Source organism: Carcharodon carcharias (assembly GCF_017639515.1).
Source record: "Carcharodon carcharias isolate sCarCar2 chromosome 27 unlocalized genomic scaffold, sCarCar2.pri SUPER_27_unloc_2, whole genome shotgun sequence".
Taxonomy (NCBI): Eukaryota; Metazoa; Chordata; class Chondrichthyes; order Lamniformes; family Lamnidae; genus Carcharodon; species Carcharodon carcharias.
Genome location: NW_024470635.1, coordinates 1653979 through 1680759, shown reverse-complemented (window position 1 = coordinate 1680759; position 26781 = coordinate 1653979). Strand labels below are relative to the sequence as shown.

At 45.3% G+C, this 26781-nt stretch overlaps 2 long non-coding RNA genes across 4 annotated transcripts; both read right to left on the bottom strand.

Annotated features, from left to right (window-relative positions):
* Nucleotides 1-2982: 2982 nt before the first annotated feature.
* On the bottom strand, nucleotides 2983-5529 carry LOC121273872. The gene is made up of 2 exons (XR_005942095.1): nucleotides 5249-5529; nucleotides 2983-4406 (listed from the first exon to the last, which is right to left on the bottom strand). It is a non-coding gene; the product is annotated as an uncharacterized LOC121273872 (long non-coding RNA).
* Nucleotides 5530-7410: 1881 nt separating this feature from the next.
* Nucleotides 7411-21209, bottom strand: LOC121273871. 3 transcript variants are annotated; one of them, XR_005942092.1, is made up of 4 exons: nucleotides 21075-21209; nucleotides 17541-20439; nucleotides 15055-15388; nucleotides 7411-9352 (listed from the first exon to the last, which is right to left on the bottom strand). It is a non-coding gene; the product is annotated as an uncharacterized LOC121273871 (long non-coding RNA). The 3 variants fall into 3 exon arrangements; XR_005942094.1 differs by having other exon boundaries at nucleotides 17597-20439; XR_005942093.1 differs by lacking the exon at nucleotides 15055-15388 and adding an exon at nucleotides 9679-9798 and having other exon boundaries at nucleotides 7412-9352; nucleotides 17597-20439.
* Nucleotides 21210-26781: the final 5572 nt, after the last annotated feature.

Genomic DNA, 26781 nt, shown 5'->3' with positions numbered 1-26781 from the left:
AAGGACAGATTAAGTTGAAAAAGGTCCAGAATGAGTTAGAAAATACCCGCAGGTGAATAGAGAGCTAGAGAACCTTTAAAGTCAGTGCATGAAATTTTGTTTGAACCAGATATATTTACGACATGCCAATAATTTAGATTGTGTGAGATGATCGGCAGGTGGGGAGGATGAATCTAAGACAATAGTTATGACATTTTAACAGAAAAGTTTTGATATTTATTCTTGGTGGCTGCTCAATAGTTTGTGTTGCTGATTCTGATCATTCTCGTAGCTTTAGTATGTTATCTACAGTTTGTCATCAAGAAATTAGGAAAACAAGCTCGTAGCTTAGAAATAGTGAGGTTAGTCAGGAATCAGTTGTGAGAAGTCAATAAGGATATTCCCTTCTCAAGATGGGGAGATCTGAGAATTAAGAGGCAAGGTCCCAGACAGCGGTTCTTCAAGGTACACTGCAGGTCTGACAGCTCAATCAGCTCCACTCTCAGCTCAGGAGAGCTCAACACCTCCACCTCCTGTTCACAGGGGAGTTCTCCTGGTGCAGTGGGACCAACATTCACTTTACCTAACACCACCAAATAAAAACAGATTAATCAGTTACTTGTATGATTGTTGTTTGTGGAATCTTACTTTGCACATCTGGCTGTCATGAAACAGAAGCAACTTGTCTTTATCTAACATGTTTAATGTAATAAGGTGCTTCAGAGGAAGTTTGTAAAGAAACATTTGACACCATGTTACAGAGGGCGATATTAGGGTAAATGGACAAAACTGTGATTGGAAAGGCAGATTTTAACCAGCACCTTTAATCAGGAGAGAGAGCTGGAGGGGGTGGAGAGGTTTAGGGAGGGAATTTCAGAGCTTCACACCGAGGCACAGCCACCAATGGTGCAGTCATTAAAATCAGGGATGTTCGAGGCCAGAATGAGGAGTACAGATACCTCAGAGGGTGAGTGACTGGAGGTTACAGAGATCAGGAGGGATGAGGCCATGGAGGGATTTGTAAACATGGACGTGAATTATAAACTGGAGGCATTGCTTGATCAGGAGCCAGTGTAAATCAGAGAGCACAGGGCTGATGGGTGAATGGGACTTGGTGTGATAAAGCTCACGGTCAGCAGAGTTTTGGATGATCTCATGTTTCCGTGTGGGGGACAGGGTGAATGTGAGGGGCTGGCCAGGAATGTATTGGAATTGTCAAGTCTAAAGGTAACACAGACATGGATGAGTGTTTGAGCTGCAGATGAGCTGAGGGTGGGGTGGAGACAGGCGACGTTATGGAGATTGAAATATCTGGTGTTAGTGATGGTGTGAATATGTGGTCAGAAACTCCTCCTGGAGTCAAATATGACACCGAGATTGTAAACAGTGTGGTTCAGCCTCAGTCAGTTCCCAGGGAGAGGGATGGACTCAGTAGTTAGGGAACGAAATTTGTAGCGGTGACCAAAGACAATGGCTTTGGTCTTCCTGATTTTTAATTGGTGGAGGTTTCTGCTCATCCAGTACTGGATGTGGGATAAGCAGTTTGATATTTTAATAACAGTGGAGGAATGGAGAGGGATGGTGGTGAGGTGGAGCTGGATGTTGTCAGTGTACATGTAAAAACGAACATGGTGCTTTTTGATGATGTCACCGAGTGGCAGCATGTAGATGAGAAAGAGGAGGGGCCAAGGATAGATCCTTGGGGGACACCAAGTACAAGGACTTTGGAGAGGAAAGGGAGCTTGGAGATGTGTGAGGTGATGCATTTTGGGAGGACTACCAAGGCAAGAGAGTACATGATGAATGGTAGAATCCTAGGAAGTACAGAGCATAAGAGCAACATTGGTGTGCATGTCCATTGATACTTGAAGGCAGCAGAACAGGTAGATAAGGTGGTTAAGAAGGCATATGGGATACTTGCCTTCATTAGTCGAGGCATTGAATATAAGACCAGGGAGATTATGATGGAGCTGTATAAAACATTAGTTAAGCCACATCTGGACTACTGTGTGCAGTTCTATAGGAAGGATGTGATTGCACTGGAGAGGGTACAGAGGAGATTCACCAGGATGTTGCCTGGGCTGGAGAGTTTCAGCAATGAAGAGAGACTATATAGGCTGGGGTTGTTTTCCTTGGAGCAGAGAAGGCTGAGCGGGGACCTGATTGAGGTGTACAAAATTATGAGGGGCATAGATATGGTACATAGGAAGAAACTTTTTCCCTTCGTGGAGGGGTCAGTAATCAGGGGGCATAGATTTAAGGTAAGGGGCAGGAGGTTTAGAGGGCATTTGAGTAATTTTTTTTCACCCATAGGGTGGTTGGAATCTGGAACAGACTGCCTGAGGGGTGATAGAGGCAGGAACCCTCACAACATTTAAGAATTATTTAAATGAACACTTGAAAAGCCACAGCTTACAGGGCTACAGACCAAGTGCTGGAAAAAGGGGTGAGAGTAGATAGGGGCTTGATGACTGGCATAGACACGATGGGTTCTGTGCTGTAAAACTCTATGACTCTGGTGGTAGTTTGCAAAGATGGTGGGGGTCAAAGGTTGCTTTTTTAGGATGGGTAATGACGGTGGGTTTAAAGCTGGAGGAGCAGTAACAAAAGAGAGAGAGAAAAATTGACAATATCAGCTAACAGGGAAAAGTTGGATTGTCTGCAGTTTAGTGAGCATAAGTGTTAAGGGAGCAGGAGGTGGTTCTCATGGACAAGATGAGCACTGAGAGGGCATCAGGAGAGATGGGAAAGAAACTGGAGAAAGATGTAAGGTCAGAGCTCAGACAAGGGGGAACTTAAAAGACAGTTTGTCCCAGTGGGCTAGTGGAAGGGAGGGAAGCAGCAGAGGCAGCTGATCGGATTGTCTCAATCCTAGTGACAAAGAAGCTCCATGAGCTCCTCACACTTGTTGTTGGAGGTGAGGCTGGAGGAGACAGGGGAGAGGGAGAGCCCTTCAAAAGGAACTAACTTGTGTTTGAGACAATAAAAATATTTGACAGTGTATTTCACATAAAGCTGATGTATTTGACTTTTATTCAGAATGTTATACCCTAAAACTGGGATGGCATTAATGAACATCAACAGAAACAGACCCCAGTGAACATGGTTCAGTCCTGGATATGATCAACAGCAAAATCCAATCTCTAGTTTCTTGTGAGTTCTCTGGTGTCTCAATAGGTGGGATGACTGAGTGAATCCCTTCCCACACACGAAGCAGGTGAACAGTCTCTCCCCAGTATGAATGTGCTGGTGTACAGTGAGTTGAGATGATTGCCTGAACCCAGTCTCACACTGAGACCACTTGAATGGTCTCTCGTCAGTGTGAACACATTGATGAGACATCAATTCCCTGGAACTTTTCTAGCACTTTCCGCAGTCTGGGCATTTAAATGGTCTCTCGTCAGTGTGAACTTGCTGGTGTCTCCGCAGATTGGATGAATGAGTGAATCTCTTCCCACATTCGGAGCAGGTGAACGGCCTCTCCCCAGTGTGGGTGGTTCATTGAGGTCCCACAGTGAGAGCACCTGAACGGTCTCTCGTCAGTGTGAACACGTTGATGGGACATCAATTCCTGAGAATGTTTAGCACTTCTGGCAGTCTGGGCACTGAAAAGGTCCCTCATCAGTGTGAAGTTGCTGGTGTATCTGCAGGGTGGTTGAACTACTGAATCGCATCCCACACTCGGAACCAGTGAATGGCTTCTCCCCAGTGTGAATTCGCTGGTGTTTCTGCAGGGTGGATAACTGACTGAATCCCTTCGCACTCGGAGCAGATGAATGGCCTCTCTCCAGTGTGAACTCGCTGGTGTGTCAGAGGGTTGAAAGACCGGGTGAATGCCATTCCATACTTGGAGCAGGTGAACGGTCTCTCCCCAGTGTGACGGTGCAGGTGTACAATGAGGTGACATGAGGCCTTGAATCCGCTCCCACAGTGAGAGCACCTGAATGATCTCTCATTAGTGTGAACATGATGGGACATCAGTTCCTGAGAACTTTTAAAGCACTTCCCACATTCTGAGCATTTAAAAGGTTTCTCATCAGTGTGAACCCACTGGTGTCTCAGCAGACTGGATAAACCAGGAAATCCTTTCCCACACTCGGAACAGGTGAATGACCTCTCCCCAGCGTGAACACGCTAATGTGTCAATAGGTGGGACAACCGAGTGAATCCCTTCCCACACTCAGAGCAGGTGAATGGTCTCTCCTGAGTGTGACTGCGCCATTGAATTTCCAGCTGGGATGGGTAACTGAATCCCTTCCCACAGTCCCCACATTTCCAACAGTTTCCTCCCAGTGTGAACAATGCTTTTTCCTTCCATGTTCAAAGGCTGATGATCTTCAGGTCCCGATGAATCCAAAGACTCTTTCAAATCCTAATCTGTTGTTTTGTTTCAGCTTCCCAATTGCAAATGCTCCCCTTTTATTACCCTGTGAAATTGATTTAAAACAGAAAAAAGCGAGTGAGAGAGAAATCACAAAAACACAAAGGCAGGTTGTGAAATTGAGCTGAATGAATCTGGGAATTTGTGGGGCCGGCACTAGGAAAAAGTGACCATGAAAACTGCTGGATTATCATAAAAACCCAACTGGGTTCACTAATGCCCTTCAGGGAAGGGAACCTGCCACCCAGTCTGGGCCTACACAAGACTTTAGCCCACAAGGGAGGAGAGGGAAAGAGAAAATGGGGGAGAGAGAAAAAGAGAGCAAGAGAGAGAGGTGGAAGAAGCAGAGGGACTTTATTTATCTAGAGCTTGACCAGAACTCTGACAGAATCGCCCAAACGCTCAATCTCCACCACTCAGCAGGACCAGGGTTGCAGGTGCATGTGAACACCATCACCTCCAAGTTCCCCTCCAAGACACATGGCGATATAATTCCAAGTCAGGATAGTGTGTGACTTGGAGGGGAACTTGCAGTTGATGGTGTTCCAGGCGTCTGCTGCCTTTGTCATTCTGTGTTAAAGGTCACAGGTTTGGAAGGTGCTGCTGAACCAGCCTTGGTGTGTTGATGCAGTGCATCTTGTAGATGGTATACACTCCTGACACTGTGGCTGGAGAAACTGGGGATGCCAAGTAGGTTGAAGGGAGATTTGACAGAGGTGTGCAAGTTAATGGTAGGTTTAGATAAGGTGGATAAAGAAAAGCCATTCACAATAGTTGACAGTAAAAGGATTACAAGACACAGATTTAAAATTTGGTGCAAGACCCACAGGGGGATGTGAGGAAGAAATTTACACAGTGAGTGGTAATGACCTGAAACTCAACACTTACACTCAGAGGCCGATAATGTCCAGGTCCTGATGGATGGAGTGATTCAGTCAGGTTTTGATGTGATGTTTGGTTTGAGTTTCCTGTCTGAGAATCACGGTGTAATCACCTGCAGAAAGTGAACAAGAGGCATTACTGTCAGAGGGCGGCCCTTACCCCGGGTCTGAGATCGGAAGAGGCCGCAGCTGCTGTCGGTTTGATGCAAACAGGGACCGGGAGTTTCCAATTCGGGTCTTGTTTATGAAACCTCCCAGTCCGCACTGACTCCATTTCTTTGCTGCACTCGGCTGTCACTCACCCTTTCCCGCCTCCTTCCTCCTTCAGCTCCCGCACTCACCGGGCTTCAAGTACAATGACACTGCGCCTGCGCGGGGCCTCAGCTCTCGAACCCCGCCCCTCATTCACTCCGATTGGTTGGAGGACCAGCAACTCGCGATCGGTCCTCCAGTCCCGCCCCCTCTTCCTATTGGTCCGGAGCTGCCGTCAATCAGCCGGGCATTGTGACGGTTTCAAAGGGTGAGAGCGGCCACAGACTCAGCCTGACTTGCTGATTCTTGGCAGCATTTTCTGTTTGGGAATTAGAGCTAGAGATGGATGGTCAGTTCCCCTCTGTCCGGGGGTGGGGGAATTCACACTCATTTCCCTAGTGCACTGATTATCACGTTTACTTTACATGAGAAAGTCCCCGGTTCAATCCCGGCTGGAAACTTTGTGTTTACAATTGTTACTGAGGAGGAATTAACAGTGAGTTTAGTCTCATGTCGAACAGGGGGACAGTTATTGTCTCATTCTTTAAAAGCTCCTTCTTCACCTTTAAACAGGGAACGGTAATTCAGGAAAAACTGATCCACTGTGAACCCAAAACAAGAGACTGCAGATGTTGGGAATCCGAGCTCAGAATAGAAAATATTGCAACCTCAGCAGGTCAAAAGGTCAAACAGCTTCTATGGAGAGGGAAACAGAGTAAATGTTTCAGGTCGATGATCTTTTATTCAAACTGGAAGAATATAGATATGGGGACAACGTGTCAGGAGATGGGGGCAGGGCGTCCGGAGATGGGGGCAGAGTGTCGGGAGATGGGGGCAGAGTGTCGGGAGATGGGGGCAGAGTGTCGGGAGATGGGGGCAGAGTGTCGGGAGATGGGGGCAGAGTGTCGGGAGATGGGGGCAGCAGGTCGGGAGATGGGGGCAGCGTGTCGGGAGATGGGGGCAGCGTGTCGGGAGATGGGTCAGAGTGTCGGGAGATGGGGGCAGAGTGTCGGGAGAAGGGGGCAGAGTGTCGGGAGATGGGGCCGAGTGTCAGGAGATGGGGGCAGCAGGTCGGGAGATGGGGGCAGCATGTCGGGAGATGGGGCAGAGTGTCAGGAGATTGGCACAGAGTGTCGGGAGATGGGACATATACTGTACATATTTCTCATCTTCATAATTCCCAACACTATTCCTGATGTTCATGAGCTGCCTCACTTTCTTTCCCATTAATTCCATTTGCTGATCAATCGCTAATGGTCTTGCTGCCATCTCGAACAAAACTGTTTTCACCATTAAGGCTCCGCTGGTATTTAATAGTCTTCATGACATCATCGCACTGGGACTGGATGACATCATAAGAGTCCATTGTTTCTTAATGATCCACATCAGTAACAAGAGGAAATATTAATAAACCTGAGCACATTACCTAGGCTGACACTCCAGGGTGACATTGAGGGACTGCTGCACTGTCAGAGACAGCATCCTTCAGATGGAACTTGTGGAGGCTCTGGTCACAATCTTCCAATCCTTCTTATATAGTAGTGGTGTCAAAGCACTGACAGATTGTAAATGTTACACCCCTGTTCAAAAACACAGCCATTCCAGGACAATCAGCTTCATTTCACCGGTGGGGAAAGGTTGGAGCTAATGATCCGGGAAAAAATTAATTGGCACCTGGAAAAATATGGATTATTATTTCCAGCATTTTCTGTTTTTGATAACGATGCCTTCCCTGAATCGCAAGGTGAACAGAGGATCTCTGGGAGGAAAATGGAGCTGGGACTTGTCCGTGAGAGTAAGCAAAGGTATGAGAACTGAAAGAATCTCGAGTAAGAAAGGGGAAAAGATCCAAAAATGGGCAGTCAGTAACAGGACACCATTCAGTCTCCTCTTATCTTGGAGAAATCAAGGACTTAACATACTGCATGTTTGAAACTAAACTGATTTATTTAACATCAAGATATTAAACTCCAGCCCAGTTACAGGGATTATTAACATCAGCAGAAACAAACCCCAACTGAACATGGATGTGATTAACAGTGACAGTAAAAGCAGAATTGAGCACATTAAGGGGAACAGAGGGTAAACAGAAATTATTTCTGGTTAGGTGGTTTAGGAATAGGTAGTATAGTTTAAAAGTTAGGACCAGACACTGAGTATAATTACATAGGATACATGACACAGAAACAGGCCATTCGGCCCAGCCAGTCCATGCTGGTGTTTATGTTCCACAAGAACTCCCTCCCATTTGTCCTGATCTAAATCGACCATCTTAACCATCTATTCCCTTCTCCCTCTTGTGCTTGTCTAGCTTCCCCTTAAATGATATTAAATGTGATTCTACCATTGGACAAAACTTACTAAACAATCCTGAAGTAAAAGTTCAGAATCTTGTTGTAAACTAATTTCTGATGAGTTCCTGAATTATGAGGAAAGATCAGAGACTGCAGTTCTTAAAGGGACACTGCAGCCCCGAGAACACAATCAGAAATAGATCCAGATTATTATACTCCAGCCCAGTAACAGGGATTATTAATATCAGCAGAAACAAACCCCAACTGTCAGAAGGAACATAGTTCAGTCCTGGATGTGATTAACAGCAGCAATAACAGCAGAATGTGAACTCGCTGGTGTCTACGCAGGTGTGGTGACTGAGTGAATCCCTTCCCACACTCAGAGCAGGTGAATGGTCTCTCCCCAGTGTGAACTCGCTGGTGTGTCAGGAGGTGAGATGACTGCGTGAATCCCTTCCCACATTTGGAGCAGATGAATGGCCTCCCACCAGTGTGAAGTCGCTGGTGTACAATGAGGCTGAATGAAGACCTGAATCTCTTTCCAGAGGAAGTACTGTGAATTCACTGGTGCTTCAGCAGGTCAGAGGACCCAGTGAATCCTTTCCCACATACAGAGCAGGTGAACTCGCTGGTGTCTCAGTAGACCAACTGGTTGAGTGAACCCGTTCCCACATTTGGAGCAGATGAATGGTCTCTCTCCAGTGTGAATTCACTGGTGTACAGTGAGGTGGAATGAGGACTTGAATCTCTTTCCACAGGAAGTACAGCTGAACGGTCTCTCCTCAGTGTGAATTCGCTGGTGCTTCAGGAGGTCAAAGGACCTAGTGAAACCTTTCTCATATATAGAGCAGGTGAACGACCTCTCCCCAGAGTGAACTCTCTGGTGTGTTAGCAGGTGGGCTGACTGAATGAATCCCTTCCCACAGTCGGAGCAGGTGAATGGCCCCTCCCCAGTATGAACTCACTGGTGAATCAGTAGTTGGGGTAAGCGAGTGAATCCCTTACCACATTTCGGGCAGGTGAATGGCTAACCTTCAATGTGAACTCGCTGGTGTCTCAGCAGGTGGAATGACTGAGTGAATCCCTTCCCACACTCGGAGCAGGTGAACGGCCTCTCCCCAGTTTGACTGAGGCGATGCTTTTCCAGTTGGGATGGGTAATCGAATCCTTTCCCACAGTCCTCACATTTCCACGGTTTCTCCATGGTGCAGGTGTCCCTGTGTCTCTCCAGATTTGAAGATCAGTTGAAGTCTCGTCCACACAGAGAACACGTGTACAGTTTCTCCCCACTGTGAATGGTGTGATGTTATTTCAGGCTGTCTAACTGGGTAAAGCTCTTTCCACAGTCAGTTCACTGGAACACTCTTACTCGGGAGTTGTGTCTCGGTGCTTTTCCAGTCACACTGATGTTTGAAATCTTTTCCCATAGACAGAACAGACGAACATTTCTCCTTCCACATTCAATTGCCGATGATATGCAGGTCCTGATGAATCGAGTGACTGTCAGATCTTGATGTGATGTTTGGTTTGAGTTCCCCGTCTGCAAGTCCTCCCCTTCCAATACCCTGTAAAAGGAATTTACAAAAGTTATCACTGTCAGTGCAGGATAGAAATTCAGAACAAACAATCCTAGTTTCTCTGGAACATTTCTTCCACCCTTGTTTCCCCAAAGCTGCAAATCCCCGTCCCACACACTCTGCCTCCTCCCTGTGCTGAAATCCAAACAGATATTTGGACAATTCTTTTCGTATATTTTTAACAAATTTATACAACTGGAGAAAACAATATGTTTGATCATCCACTTCAGTCATTTATGTGACAAAACATTAATCTGAGACCCCCTGACCGACCATACAGAATAGCAGACGTTAACCTTGTGTCCAAAACTTACTGGGTGGAGATTTAATGAGTGATTGTGAAGGTGGTTTCTCCAAACCTCCGAGGGTTTCCTTCCTTCCTTCTCTCTGGGATCAGTCTCATGGCCCATTCTGGTTCCTTTTCTTCCTGATGACTAATTAACTCCAATTAAACACTGAGAAGACTGAAGACACTTTTCAGTCCCTGCTCCAATCTCCATTTCCCTAGCAATTCCATCCCTCACCCTGGGAACAGTCTGAGATTTAACCAGTCTGTTCACAACCTCGGTGTTACACTTGATCTCGAGATGAGCTTCTGACCTCATATCTCTGCCATCACTAAGATCGCCTGTTTCCACCTCTGTAATAGTACCCAGCCTCACCCTGTCTCAGTGCATCTGCTGCTGAAACCCGCATTCACGTCATTATTACCTCCAGACTCGACTATTCAAATACACTCCTGGCTGGTCTCCCACATTCTAACCTCCATAAATTTGAAGCCGTCCAAAGCTCTGCTGTCAGTGTCTTCACTCGCACTGAATCCCATTCCCCTAACACCACTCTGCTTCCTGACCTGTCTTGGCTCCCGGCCAAGCAACAACTTCATTTTTCAGTTCTCATCCTCGCTTTCAAATCCCTCCCCTCCCTTTCTCTGTAACCCTCTGAGATATTTGCATTGCTCTAATTCTGGATTCTTGCGCATTCTCTATTTTAATGGCTCCACCATTTGTGACCTTTCCTTCAGTTCCTTGATCCCCAAGCTGTGAAATTCTCTCCCTACACTTCTCCCTCTGTCTACCACACTTTCCCCCTTTTAGACACTTGAGTATTGCTAAAAAATGAGACATTCTGTCAAAACTTTTCATCTTGTACTTTTCAGGACAGACGCAAGAACACCAAATTTCAAAGATTATCAGTCGGGCTCATAATGTGGCTCACTTACACTTGCTAGAAGCTACATATGTTCATACACAGAGAACAGTCCACTGCAGGCAGAAGGAGCATGTTCAGGGATGTGGCCGTTTGTTGAATTTAACAAAAGCATGGAGGATGATAGCTCTTTGGTGCATTCTCCATGTCAATGCCTTGACCAATCAGAGCTCACTGGCCAAACCGTCAATACCCTTTCCTCGTGCAGCATAAATTGTTGTTTGCTCAGAAATTTGGTTTTCTTACATCTGTCCGGATGAGTGCAACATGAAAACCTTCAACAGATGTCACTTTTCAGCAATACTTAGATTCTGTACGAATGAGTGACTGTGGGTTTACAATTCTATTGCTGCTGATCTAAAAGTCCTGGTGAATGCACATTTTATGACTGTCTCCTTCGGTCCATGGTGGAAACTGCCCCTAAGGGCGAAAAATGCGCCCGGTAGCACATTTGCCCCACCCCCCTTTTTCCTGGGAGTAGGGCGCATGCGCATTGTTGTATGTTACCCCCCAAGAGATGGTGGTCGCACATGCACCCATCACTACATTGACCTCTATAAAGATGGCGGCCGTTAACCTGGGCCTTTCTCCCGCAGCTCCGAGCAAACCCAGGACTGGTGGCTCCTTATTGAGCATTTGGGGCCGGCACCGTGAGTTTATGAAGCTTCCAAACTCACCCGACGGCCCTATGTCTGTTCACGGATTTATTTTTGGCTCAGAATCCAGACTCGGTCTTTTTAAAACAAAAACAAAAATACCTGGAAAAACTCAGCAGGTCTGGCAGTATCTGCAGAGAGGTACACAATTAACGTTTCGAGTCCTAATGACCCTTCAACAGAACGAAGGAAAAATAGAAAAGAGGTGAAACATAAGCTGGTTTAAGGGGACTGGGACAGGTAGAGCTGGATAGAGGGCCAGTGATAGGTGGAGATTGCCAAATGCTGTCACAGATAAAAGGACAAAGAGGTGTTGAAGGTGGTGGTATTATCTAAGGAATGTGCTAATTAAGGGTAGAAAGCAGGACGAGCAAGGTACAGATAGCCCTAGTGGGGGTGGGGTGGGGGGAGGGATCGAAATAGGCTAAAAGGTAGAGATAAAACAATGGATGGAGATACATTTAAAAATAATGGAAATAGGTGGGAAAAGAAAAAGCTATATAAATTATTGGAAAAAAAGGGGGGGATTGGAAAGGGGGTGGGGATGTCGGAGCGATTTATATAGGTTCAGCGCATCATCCCACCTGCTGAGATACCAGCGCATTCCCACTGGCAAGAGACACTTTGATGGACCAGGGTGTGAGGAGTGCTTTAAAAGGTGTGGAGAACCTTGTGGGAAGGTTTTCTAATGCTGTAGGCGGGGGTATAAACTAATTTGGCACCGGGTTGGGATACTGAGTCGAGGTATAGTAGGGGGTGATGTACAGACAGATATATAAGAAAAAACAAGTCAGTCTGGAAGGTAGAGTGTACATCGTCAAATTAAGGCACAAGGGAACATAGCAAGGCTGGATGGCATTTATTTTAATGCAAGGAGTGTTGCGAGTAAGGCAGATGAGTTGAGGATGTTGATTAAGACATGGAGATATCATTGCTACCACGGAGACATGGCTGAGGGAAGGGCAGGACTGTCAGCTCAATATTCCAGGGTATAGAATCTTCACGCGAGACAGGAAGGGGGGGCGTGGGGGGTTGTAAAAAAGGTGGCGGTGTCACAATATTGATCAAGGAATCACTTACTGCAGTAAGGGGGGATGCTAACTTAGAAGGTTTAAATGAGGCCGTGTGGGTAGAACTTAAAAATGAAAAGGGGGCAATCACGTTGGGAGCATACTATCGATCCCCAAACAGTCAGGGAGAGATAGAAGGCCAAATATGTAGGCAAATCTCAGAGAAGTTTAAAAATAATAGGGTAATAATAGTGGGGGATTTCAACTTCCCCAATATTAACTGGGATAGACAAAGTGTGAAAGGCTTAGAGGGGGCTGAATTCTTAAAATGTATCCAGGAGAGGTTTTTAAGCCAGCACATAGAAAGTCCTATGAGAGAGGGGGCGGTGATAGACATTCTTTTAGGGAACAAACCTGGGCAAGTAGTCAAAGTGTCAGTGGGGGAGCATTTCAGTGATCGTGACCACAACTCAGTAAGGATTAAGGTGGCTATGGAAAAGGACAAAGGTGGATCGGAAATAAAGGTTCTGAATTGCGAGGGAAGACCGATTTTAATATGATAAGACAGGATCAGGCCAAAGCGGGCTGGGAGCAGATACTTGTAGGAAAAATTACATCAGAGCAGTGGGAGTCATTCAAAAAGGAAATAGAGAGAGTGCAGGGCCAACATGTTCCCATAAAGGACCATCAATTCCAGAGAAACCTGGATGTTGAGGAACTTACAGGATTAGATAGGGGAAAAATAAGGAAGCTTATGGTAGATATTGAGGGCTCAAAACAGTGGGAGCCCTCGAGGGGCATAGAAAGTGCAGGGGGCTACTTAAAAAAGAAATTAGGAAGGTGAAGAGGGGGCATGAAAAACACTGCTGGGTAAAATAAGTTAAAATCTAAAAACATTTTATAAGTATATTCAGGGCAAGAGGATAACCAGGGAAAGATTAGCACCCATAAGTGACCCAAATGGCAATCTGGGTGAGGAGCTGGAAGATATAGGTGAGGTTTTAAATGAGTACTTTGTATCTATATTAACTATACAGAAGGACGATGCAGCTATAGACATCAGGGAGGGGGACTGTGATACACTTGAACAAATGAGTATTGAGAGGGAGGAGGTATTAACAGTTTTATTGGGCCTTAAAACTGGATTAATCCCCAGGCCCAGATGAGATGTATCCCAGGTGCTGTGGGAGGCAAGAGAGGAGATTGCAGGGGCCCTGACATTAATTTTCAAATCCTCTAAGGCCACAGGAGGGGTGCCACAGGACTGGAGGACAGCTAATGTGGTACCATTATTCAAGAAGAGTGGGAGGGATAAACCAGGGAACTATCAGCCAGTGAGTCTAACAATAGTGGTAAGGAAACTTTTGGAAAACATTCTGAGGGACAGAATTAATCCCCACGTGGAGAGGCAAGAATTAATCAAGGATAGTCAGCATGGCTTTGTCAGGGAGATATCATATCTGACAAATTTGACTGAATTTTTCAAGGAGGTGATTGGGTATTGGATGCGAGTAGTTCAATTGATGTAGTCCATATGGAATTCTGCAAGGCTTTTGACAAGGTCTCACATGGGAGACTGGTCAAGAAGGTAAGAGCCCATGGGATCCAGGGTAATTTGGCAAATTGGATCCAAAATTGGCTTAATGTCAGGAGGCAGAGGGTGATGGTCAAAGGTTGTTTTTGTGACTGGAAGTCTGTGTCCAGTGATGTACTGCAGGGTTTGTGCTGGGTCTCTTGCTGTTTGTAGTGTACATTAATGATCTAGACATGAATGTAGGAGGTATGATCAGTAAGTTCAAAGATGACACAAACATTGGTAGGTTGGTAACTAGCGAGGATGAAAGCCTTACTCTAAAGAACTATATAGATAGGCTGGTCAGATTGGCAGAACAGTGACAAATGGAATTTAATCCTGAGAAGTGTGAGGTGATGCATTTTGGGAGGGCTAACCAGGCAAGGGAGTACACAATGAACGGTAGGACTCTCGGAAGTACAGAGGATCAGAGGGACCTTAGTGTGCATGTCCATAGATCCTTGAAGGCAGCAGGACAGGTAGATAAAGTGGTTAAGAAGGCATATGGGATACTTGCCTTTAGTAGTCAAGGCAATGAATACAAGAGCAGGGAGGTTATGATGGAGCTGTATAAAACGTTAGTTAGGCCACATCTGGAATACTGTGAGCAGTTCTGGTTGCCACACTAGAGGAAGGATGTGATTGCACTGGAGAGGGTGCAGAGGAGATTCACCAGGATGTTGCCTGGGCTGGAGTGTTTCAGCTATGAAGAGAGACTGGATAAGCTGGGGTTGTTTTCCTTACAAAGGCTGAGGGGGGGACCTGATAGAGGTGCACCAAATTATGAGGGGCATAGATAGGGTGGATAGGAAGAAACTTTTCCCCTTAGTGGAGGGGTCCCTTAGATTTAAGGGAAGGGGCAGGAGTTTTAGAGGGGATTTGATGGAAAAAAAATACACCCAGAGGGCATGGGGTATTTGGAACTCGCTGCCTGAAGGGGTGGTAGAGGCAGGAACCCTCAAAACATTTAATAAGTATTTAGATGATCACTTGAAATGCCACAGCTTACAGGGCTATGGGCCAAGTGCTGGAAAATGGGATTGGAGTAGATAGGGGCTTGATGACCAGAGTGGATACAATGGGCTGAAAGGCCTCTTTCCGTGCTGTAAAACTCTGATGTCCCACCAACGTGTTTACACTGACAAGAGAGCGTTCAGATGTTTTCACTGTGGCACTGGGTTCAAACAATCAAAGGGACCTTATTCGACATGAGCACAGTCGCACTGGGGAGAGACCGTTCACCTGGTCAGAGCGTGGAAAGAGATTCACTCAGTTGTCCCATCTGCAGACACACTGATGAGGCCTTTGAAATGCCCAGATCGCAGCAAGTGCTAGAAATGTTTCAGAGAACTGGTGTCCCGTCAACGTGTTCACACTGACGAAAGACCGTTGAGGTGCTCTCACTGTGGGACTGGGTTCAGGCGATCCTCTGACCTCACTGTACACCAGTGAATTCACAGTGGGGAGAGGCTGTTCTCACGCTCCGAGTATGGAAGGGATTTGGTTGTTCATCCACACTGCAGAGACACCAACCAGTTCACAAGTATGAAGGAAAAACGCTGCAGATGCTGGAAATCTGAAATAAAAACACATGATAGAAAGATTCAGCAGGTCTGGCAGCATCTGTGGAGAGAGAAACAAACTTAATGCTTTGAATCCATGTGACTCTTCATCCTCAGAAGAGTCACATGGACTCAAAACATTAATTCAAGTTCACAAGTAACGACAATATTTGGATTTTTCTGTTAATCACATTTGGGATTGAACCATATTCATTGGGGTCTGTTTCTGCTGATGTTAATAATCTCCAGCCCAATTATAGGGGTTAATATTCTGGATAAAAGTCAAATTAGTCAGCTTTGTGTAAAACACACAGTGTGTCGAGTCTTTTTAATATCTCTACAGAAGTTAGCTCTCCCTCTCCCCTGTCTCCTCCATCCTCACCTCCAACAACAAGTGTGAGGAGCTCATGGAGCTTCTTTGTCACTAAGATTGAGACAATCCGATCAGCTGCCTCTGCTGCTTTCCACCCTTCCAGTAGCCCACTGGGGCAAACTGTCCCTCAAGATCCCCCATGTCCCACCCCTGAACTCACATCTCTATCCAGTTTCTCCCCAATCTCCTCTCAGTGCTCATCTCGTCCCTTCTGCTCCCTTGATCCTATTCCCACTAAACTACTGACCATCCAACTTCTCCATCTGGCTGATATTGTTAACACTTCTCTCTCTCTCTTCTGGTACTGTCATTCACACCTTTGAATCCACCATCCTGACCCATCCTAAAAACAGGATCTATCCTTGGCCCCTCCTATTTCTCATCTGCATACTGCCACAAGGTGACATCATCCAAAAGCACCGTGTTAGTTTTCACATGTACACCCAGCTCTACCTCACCATCATCCCTCTCCATTCCTCCACTGTTACCAAATTATCAAACTGCTTATCGAACATTCCATACTGGATGAGCAGAAATTTGCTCCTTTTAAAAATTGGAAAGATCAAAGCCATTGTCTTCAGTCACCACTACAAATTCCGTTCCCTAACTACCGAGTCCATCCCTATGAGGTAACATTGGGATATGTTGTCCATGTTTGTCAAGCCAGGAATCTTTATTCCTAAGCGAGAGGGAGAGCGAGAGAGAGAGAGAGAGAGAGCTATTTCTATAATATTCAGGAGATTTTATAACGTGATTGGACAGTGATTTCTCACAGATCTCCCCACCATGGGAAGGGAAAATCCTTACTGAGTTCTCACAACTGATTTCTGACTAACCTCACTATTTCTAAGCTCCGAGCTTGTTTTCCTAATTTCTTGATGACAAACTGAAGATAACATACTAAAGTTACTAGAATGATCAGAATCAGCAACACAAACCCTTGAGCTGCCACCAAGAATAAATGTCAAAACTTTTCCACTAAACCTTTATTCATCCTCCCCACCTGCCGATCATCTCACACAATCTAAATTATTAGCATGTCGTAAATACATCTGGTTCAAACAGAAGTTCATGCACGGACTTTAAAGATTCTCCAGCTCTGTTCACCTGCATCCACCTTGTGGATATTTTCTAAATCCAGATTCTATTTCCCTCTTCACTTTAACTTTACTCCCTCTGATAGGTACCAGTGTGTTTAATTCAATGCTGATTGTTTTATAGTTAGTTTCATGATAGAGTATATGTTAATGTTCTGATGATTTAAAACGTCTCATTCAATTTTCCACAATAATCACTTCATGTTGTTCTATTGTCAAGTAGCTGAGCATGTCTGGGACCTGCTTTTCAGTGCAGGGTCACCATGCATTTCCACATGTTAATTACACAACATGTGACATATCACATCTGCACACTCACGCTGTATCCTAATATCATGCTGCATGTGCCAACCTATGCAAGTCACTCTTGGCCTTTCAGGTGATCTTATCAAAATATCAATGGGGTGTCTGTCTGAAGATCTTTGCTGATCTACCCCTGCATGGTTTTGATGCCTTGGATAGTTGCCAGACTATCAAATTCAGTCTTTTTTAAATACAGAGGCAAGAACACAAACACGACCAAGAGAAATCCCTGTTTACTGGTCTCATCTGCACTTTCCTGACTTTCACTAGAATGTACAGGTATATCAGATTGAACTAGTCCATTGAATTATACCCAAGTGAATTATTCCGTTTCCCAATTGGTGGTGTGATTTTCTCTATCTTTTATTCTAAATACGTCATTCCATAACTTACCATTCTATCTCATTCAGGAGCACCGGAGGAACTTTACTGTCCCATTCAATACTCACATAATATGGTGTTTGTAGATCAGAGACAGAAGTACAGATACTTGTAATCAGATTGTAGATCACTCCCATTTCTCCCGTTCCCAGGCACTTTGTCTTGAACAATAACAAATGGGATGAAGCCAAATCTTTAAAAAGCAAAGCCTTTTGTTTAAATTGTCACCAGGCTGTCAGTGGAAAGTGTTTAACTTCTCAGCTTGTTAGCAAAGGGGCTGAAGAAACATTCTCAAATGTACACACTTGTGTCAACTTTATGTAGCTTCATTTTCAGATCAAGGATGAACCAACCCCATTTCAATCTTTGTTTTTCCAAGTCTCTTTGATTTTTCTCAGCTTTTCACAAATGTTATTTTTTCTTCTTTCTTCAGGCACCTTTCCAAATGACGGTAATAAAACTGAAGAAAAGTAAAACTGAAAGTTCGCTTTCACAGGCAAAAGGAGCTTCAACCTTCTGAGACTGAAAAGAGTTAAAGAGGGTGGAGCTTCCCACAGCTTGTGAGCTCCGGAACACAACCTCAAGGCTGAAGCTTATCTTTAGGGAATCAAACTTTTCGATGCCTTTTACAATTGTACAAGTTCATTGTAATTCATACTTAAAGGTTTACTTTCACTCAGTCATTATAACCTTTCACTTTTCTCAGCACAGAACCTGGCAGCATTTTAGATTCAATCCCAATTGTACACTTCTCTTGTAGCTGGTGTATGGAGGAGATCATGTCCACTGTAGATCTGCCAGCACAGAAACAGCACTGTGCTTCTGGATACACTCGGTCTGCAAGTAGATGGAGTCTTTTAAGCCTGACCCTAGTGAAGGACGTCCCTGTGATGCTGAGGAGTGAGATGTCCCTGTAGTTGTTGCAATCTCCTGTCACCTTTCTTTTTGTACATTGTGATCATTCTTCAATCATTCGTGTCGTGTGGAATGGATCCTACCTCCCAACAGAGACTGAGGAGGTCATGAAGCTGTGACAGTAGATGGGACTTTCTGGGCTTGAGCAGTTCAGCTGGAATTCCATCCTTGCCAGGTATCTTTCTGCTTGCTCAGCAATTCATGGCCTATTTCAGCTCAAATGATGAGGGTCCTCATCCAACTCAACCATGACAGAAAGCTGCAGGAGAGTCAAGGGAGACTGGGAGATGTCCTTCTCACGGGAGTACAGCCCACAGTAAAGTTCAATCCAGTGGGACATCTGTTTACTTCTGTCGGTGAGAACTTTACCATCTGTTGATTTCAGGGGATAATTTTGGTGATGGTCGGACCAAGCGCCCTCCTGTTCCCATCACACACAGCAGGCAGATTTCCATTGTCACAAGCAGTTTGGATTTCTTGACATAGGTTGATCTAGTGTTTATTTGCACAGTATCAGTGGAACCTCTCAGACACTGAATTGTCGACTTTGCTCCAAAGGTCAATTTAGGATTGAAGTAAAAAGTCTTAATTTTATTGTAATCGAGTTCCTGTAGAGAGTTCTTGAATTAAGAGGAAAGATCACAAATGGTGCTTTTAAAAAGGGACACTGCAGCTCTGATAATCAGTGACAGATCCAGAATATTAAACTCCAGCCAGTTATAGGGTTGTTAATATCAGCAGAATCAAAGCTAATACTATCTGACTATCAGTCCTGGATGTGACTAACAGCAGCAATAACAGCAAAATCCAATCCCTGCAGTCACTTGTGAATTCGCTGGTGTGACAGCAGGTTGGCTGACTGAGTGAATCCCTTCCCACACACAGTGCAGGTGAATGGCCTCTCCCCAGTGTGAACTCGCTTGTGTACTTTAAGATTAGATGGAGACCTGAACCTCTTTCCACAGGAAGTGCAGCTGAATGGCTTCTCCCCAGTGTGAATTCGCTGGTGTGACTTAAGGCTGGCTAACTGAGTGAAACCCTTCTCGCACACTGAGCAGGTGAATGGCTTCTCCCCAGTGTGAATTCGCTGGTGTGACTTAAGGCTGCCTAACTGAGTGAAACCCTTCTCGCACACAGAGCAGGTGAATGGTTTCTCCCCAGTGTGAACCCGCTGGTGTGCAGTGAGGTCAGAGGAATGCCTGAACCTCTTTCCACAGGAATTGCAGCTGAATGGCCTCTCCTCAGTGTGAATTTGCTGGTGTTTTAGCAGGTTGGAGGACACAGTGAATCCCTTCCCACACACGGAGCAGGCGAATGGCCTCTCCCCAGTGTGAAATCGCTGGTGTCCACTCAGGTGGGATGAAGACCTGAACCTCTTACCACAGTAAGTGCAGCTGAAGGGCCTCTCCCCAGTGTGACCTCGCTGATGTGTCAGCAGAGTGGATGACTGAGTAAATCCCTTCCCACACACGGAGCAGGTGAACGGCTTCTCTCCAGTGTGGATACGTTGATGGCTTCTCAGCAGAGATGGATAATTGAATCCTTTCCCACAGTCCTCACATTTCCACGGTTTCACCATGGTGCTGGCCCCAATGTGAGTGCGTCAATGAATTTCCAGCTGGGGTGGATAACTGAATAGCTTCACACCGTTCTCACATTTTCTCATCCACACCCAGAACACGTGTACAGTTTCTCCCCACTGTGAATGACGCAATGTTTTTTCAGGCTGTGTAACTGGTTAAAGCTCTTTCCACAGTCAGTTCACTGGAACACGCTCACTCATGTGTCCGTGTGTGTCTCGGTGCTTTTCCAGTCACACTGATGTTTGAAATCTTTTCCCACAGACAGAACAGTCAAACATTTTTCCTTCCACATTCAAAGGCCGATGATATTCAGGTCTTGATGAATTGAGTGACTGTCTGATCTTGATGTGAAGCTTGGTTTGAGTTTCCCATCTACAAACCTTAATACTTGATGATCGTCCCCTTCTAATACCCTGTAAAAGGAGTTAACAAAAGTCATCACTGTCAGTCCAGCATGGAAATTAATAATTGACAATTCCACTTGCTACGGAATATTTCTTCCTCTTGTCTCCCCTCCCCCAGCTCCAAGCTGTAAATCCCAGTCCCACACACTCTATCTCCTCTCTGTGATGAAATCCAATCCCATCATACAATCACCACCATTTCTTTGTTCCTCTCTCAGTTTTCTGTCTTCCTCGGCTCTGGCTGCATTCAGTTCTACAACCCCACTGCAAAAGGAGTTCAAAATCCATTAGAGTCAGTCCAAGAGTAGAAATTGAGAAAAGACAAACATTTCTCTTGGTTTGAGTTTGCTGTGTGTAAATCCTCCCCTTCTAACCCCTTGTAAAAGGAGTTTCCAAAATCCATCCCTGTCAGTCCAGGATAGAAATGCACAACAATCTATTCTCCTGCTACCTGGACAAGGATGACCGCGCATGCGCCCTGCTGCACAGCCCCCTTCACCCCCACCCCACCCCCCACCCCCCCCCCCCCCCCCCCCCCCCCCCCCCCCCCCGCCCCCCATAAAGATGGCGGCTGTTACCCCGGGCCTGGCGAAGGGAGAAATCCAGATTTTTCGGCCCGTTCTCCACAAATACAAGACCGGTACCTTGTTATTTGGGGTCTGCGACCTGTACTGTGTCTTTATGAAGCCTCCCTGCCTACTCCGCTGGCTCCATTCCTCCTCACGCACCCACTAACTCTGTTAGTTTGCTCCGCTCGACATTCCATCGCTCTGAACAGCTTCAGTCACAGACCAGTAATGCGCATGCTCCAGGCACATACCGTAATGCGCATGTGCAGGGAGCTGCAGTGAGGATAGGGCACATTCATCTCCCCTTTGAATGCTGGGTAGCCCCACTGCCATTGAAAATGCTTTTCTTTTGCACGGCAAATTATGTGATCCGATGACGACAGGAGGCCAGGGCTAAGATATAACATTATTTATCAATTGTTGTAATAAACCAAGTGCACGAGTCCTCTGCTATAGTTCTGTCCCGGAAGTAAATAGCAGCAGAACAATCCCTCACAGTTAGATGTAAACTCCATGGAGTCTCAGTAGGCGGTGCGAACAAATGATTTTTTCTTCCCATACAGAGGACTTTCAAACTTCGTTTTTGTTAGTAAAAGGAAAGCATATGAACATACGAATAAGGAGCAGGGGTAAATCATATGCCCCCTTGAGCCTGCTCTGCCATTTAATAAGATTATGGCTGATCTGACAGTAACCTCAAATTTGCATCCTGTCTACCGTCAATAACCTATCACTCCCTTGCTTATCAAGAATCTATCCACCTCTGCCTTAAAAATATTCAAAGGTTCTGCTTTCACCACGTTTTTAGGAAGAGAGTTCCAACGAATCGTGGTCCTCTGTGAGAAAAAATGTCACCTAATCTCCATTTTAAATGGGCGAACCCTTATTTTCAAACAGTCAGGGAATAATTAGATTTCAGCACAGAGCCAATGGGAAGTTCAGTAAACATGATTGCCAAGCAGTGATGAGTGAAGTTGCAATTCATGTGAATTTTCCAGATTAAAACTTGAATGGAATCTATCGTTCTCCATCATAAGAGTATTCAAGATGGAAAACCATAAGTATTTAGACACTCAGGGAATCAATAGATATGGGGGTAGGGGTGAAAGTAGAGTGGAGCTGCAGGATCATTCAATGGTGGACCTGGAAAAATTTATTAATTTTGCTTCCAATCTCCACCCCTCCATCATTTTCACATGGTCCATCTCTGACACTTCCCTTCCCTTCTTTGACCTCTCTGTCTCAATTTCTGGTGATAGACTGTCCACCAATATCCATTACAAGCCTACCGACTCCCACAGTTACCTCGACTACAGCTCCTCACACCTCGCTTCCTGTAAGGACTCCATCACATTCTCTCAGTTCCTTTGCCTCCATTGCATCCGTTCTGATGATGCTACCTTCGAAAACAGTTCCTCTGACATGTCCTCCTTCTTCCTTAACTGAGGTTTTCCACCCACAGTAATTGACAGGGCCCTCAACGGTGTCCGGCCCATCTCCCATGCATCTGCCCTCACGCCTTCTCCTCCCTCCCAGAAACATGATAGGGTCCCCCTTGTCCTCACTTATCACCCCATCAGCCTCCGCATTCAAAGGATCACCCTCCGCCATTTCCGCCAACTCCAGCATGATGCCACCACAAAACACATCTTCCCTTCACCCCCCTGGCAGCATTCCGTAGGAATCGCTCCCTCCGTGACACACTGGTCCACTCCTCCATCACCCCCTACTCCTCAACCCCCACCTACGGCACCTCCCCATGCATACACAAAATATGCAACACCTGCCCCTTCACTCCTCTCTCCTCACTGTCCAAGGGCCCAAACACTCCTTTCAAGTGAAGCAGCATTTCACTTGCATTTCCCCCAACTTAGTCTACTGCATTCGTTGCTCCCCATGCAGTTTCCTCCACATTGGAGAGACCAAACGCAGACTGGGTGACCGCTTTGCAGAACACCTTCGGTCTCTCCGCAAGAATGATCCAAACCTCCCTGTCGCTTGCCATTTTAACACTCCACCCTGCTCTCTTGCCCACATGTCTGTCCTTGGCTTGCTGCATTGTTCCAGTGAAGCCCAACGCAAACTGGAGGAACAGCACCTCATCTTCCGACTAGGCACTTCACAGCTTTTCAGACTGAATATTGAGTTCAACAACTTTAGATCTTGAACTCCCTCCTCCATCCCCACCCTCTTTATGTTTCTTCCCCCTCCCTTTTGTTTTTTCCAATAATTTATATAGATTTTTCTTTTCACACCTATTTCCATTATTTTAAAATCTATACCTTTTATGCCCTTTTAGTCTTATTTCACCCCACCCCTACTAGAACTATCTGTACCTTGCATGTCCTGCTATCCATTCTTAATTAGCACATTCTTTTAGATAATATCACCACCTTCAACACCTCTTTGTTCTTTTGCCTGTGACATCTTTTAATTATCTGCTCCTATCACTGCTTGCTTGTCCCAACAACCACCCCCCCACCCACCTTAAACCAGCTTATATTTCACCCCTCTCCTATTTTTACTTAGTTCTGTTGAAGGGTCATGAGGATCCGAAACATCAACTTTGTTCTTCTCCACCGATGCTGCCAGACCTACTGAATTTTTCCAGGTATTTCTGTTTTTATTTTGGATTTCCAGCATCCACAGTTTTTTGTTTTTATCACAGAATTCCCAAGCTGATCTTCCATGGGGAACTGTCTCAGGGCAAACAACATCAAGTTGTCATTACAACTGATACAAGGACACCCTAAAAAAGAGCCTTGCAAACTTCTGCATTGCAGACCGCCTCTCCCCTTGAAAACACTGCAGTCGACCGGATGAGTTCTGGCCTCTACCTTATAGGAAGGATGTGATTGCATGGCAGAGGAGTTTTACCAGGATACTGCCCAGTCTGGAGGGTCTGAGCTATGAGGAAAGATTGAGTCAGCTGGAGTTGTTTTCCTTGAAGCAGTGAAGGGGACCTGATAGAGGTGATAGATTATGAGGGGCATACTTGGGTGGATAGGAAGGCACTTTTTCCATTAGTAGAGGGGTCAATAACCGGGGAGGAGGGTGCATAGATTTAAGGTAAGAGGTAGAAGGCTAAGAGGGGAGTTAAGGAGAATTGTTTTTTTTCACCCAGTGGTGGGTGGTGGGAGCCTGGAACTCATGGCCTGAAAGGTGGTTGAGTCAGAAACTCTTGTAACATTTAAGAAGCGTTTAGATATTCACTTGCATTGCTTTAGCCTCCAGCGCTATGGGCCAAGCGCTGGAAAATGGGATTAGTGGAGTCAGATCTTTGTGAGCAGCATGGAAACAATGGGCCGAATGGCATTCTGTGCTCTAAACGTCTGTGAGTGTAGAAGTGGACGCAAAGCACTGAAAATTGATTCAGCGTGTTTTGAGGACCATCTACACTAAACTCAACATCCGACATGCCCAGAGGAAGGTCAGAGGTGGTACAGCTGCAGAAGTTAACCCAAGCATCACCAACAACAATATGAATGGCCAGCTCTGTGGACCTCCATGCTGATCCCACACCGAACTCTTCAGTCAAGAGAGGACCCACAGAAGATGATTAAATCATTTACAGTTTGGACACACTCGAACAATGAGGAGTTTATCCCAATATTATCCCTGTTCTCTGGATCAGGGGACTATACTTGTCTGTATTATTGCAGTGCTGTTGGTAAAATCAGTGTGAGACAATCCGTTGTTGTGAGCTCGATTATCAGGTGTCACAAACCACAAGATTCAATATTTAGAGTCAACAAGATGAACAAGGGAACACCAATAATCCAGCTCAATATTCACAGGAGAAAGTCTGCTAACTAATACGTCGAGTGGAGAGAACAGAGAAAGATCCCAACTGTAAGAAACCCTCAAATCATTTGGAAATATCTTTCAAATGCTGACAGATTCCAGTTGTCAGATTCCATAACATTGAAGTTAATGGAAGGTGAGAGAGCAGTTGTTCAAGAACTATAAAAAAACACTAGTTGGAGAACAGCTAGAGTACTGAGTCCAGTTTTAGTCAGAAAATTACAGGAAGGATGTGATCACACTAGAGAGGGCACAAAAGAGACTTATCTAGATGTTTCCAGGACTGAAGAATTTTAACTCTGGGGAAAGATTGGATTGGGTGAGGCTATTTTTTGGGACGGGGAGGAAGAGAGGAGATTTAATTGAGGTGTAGAAAATTATGAGGGTCTCTGAGAGCAAGGATAAGAAGGACCTATTTAATTTACAGAGTGGTCAGAACCAAGAGGATAGAGATTTAAAGTAATTAGTGGAAGGATTAGAGGGGAGTTCAGTAATGTTTTTACCCAGAGGGTGGTGAGTCTTGGAACTCGCTGACTGAAAGGCTGGTAGAGGCAGATTTAAAAAGGACTGGGATATACACTGGATGTGCTGTAACCTACGGACCAAGAACTAGAAAGTGGGATAAGTTCACTTTCGGCTGGTAGACACATGATGGGCTGAATGTCCTCCTCTGTGCTGTAAATTTCTATGATTCTGTGGTGACAAATGGTCCTCGTGTTTTTACCCGAGACAGACCTCAACTCAGTCATTTGCTCTAAGTGTTTTGAGGAACAACCTCTGTTCAGTCTGTGAGCTTGACCCTGAGCTGTCATTTTAATTCTCCGCCCCACTCCCACTCTGACCTCTCTGTCCTCGGCCTATTGCACTGTTCCAATGAAGCTCAATGGGAGCTCGAGGGACAGCAGCTTATCTTTCAATTCGGCACTTTACAACCTTCCGCACTCAACATCGAGTTCAGCAGTTTCTGCACCAACAGAAAGTTGTCAGGATCTGGAACATTCTACCTGAAAAGGTCATGGAACCTGATTCTATCAGGAATTTTAAAAGGGAGTTAACAGGGACTTGAGAATGAGGAATTTACAGGGTTACAAACAGAAAGTGGGTGTGTGGGACTAAACATGACTGCTCTTTCAAAGAGACACCACAAGCACAAAGGGTGGAATGGTCTCCTTCGGTGCTCTAACTTTCGATGATTCTAGGAGTTGGCCATTTAGCCCCTCGAACTTGTCTCAGCATGCAATCAGATCATGGCCGTTCTGTGACCCTCTGTCTCATGTCCCTCAATTTATACCTTGGGTTGAATATTGATCAAGGATGAACTACTAATTTAGGAAGAGAATTCCAAACTTCTCCCAACTTTCCCTGAAGAAGATTTTCCTAATCTCACTCCTGAAATGTCTGGCTCTAATTTTTAGAACATGTTCGTCAGTCCTGGATTCCCCAACCAATGGAAGTAGTTCCCCTCTATCTACCACACCATTTCCAACTAATATCATGAAAAGTTCGAGAAAATCCTCCTCAATCTTCTAAATTCCAGGGAATACAAAACTCACAGTGAGATAATGAATACTGGCAGAAGGAATAGGGATAAGTAATAGATACTTAATGGTACAGCCCCAAAGAGTGTGCAGGGACAGGGAGACCTGGGGGTTAATGTGCACAGACATTTTAAGGTAACAGGACAAATTGAGAGAGCAGTTCGCAAAATATGTGGGATCTTGGGCTTCATAAGCAGGTTTAAAGTGTATAAAAGCAGGATATAATAAGCTAACCCTTTATAAAGCTCTGGTTAGGTGACAACAAGAATTTCTCATCCAGTTCTGGTCTCCATATTTTAGGAAAGTTGTGAGGGTCGTCGAGAGACTGCAGAGGAGATTTTTCAGAATGGTTCCAGGAAAAAGGGAATTCAGTTACAAGGTTAGTTTGGAAAAGCTGGAGTTGTTCTTCTTGGAGTTACAGAGTTGAAAGGAGACTTGAT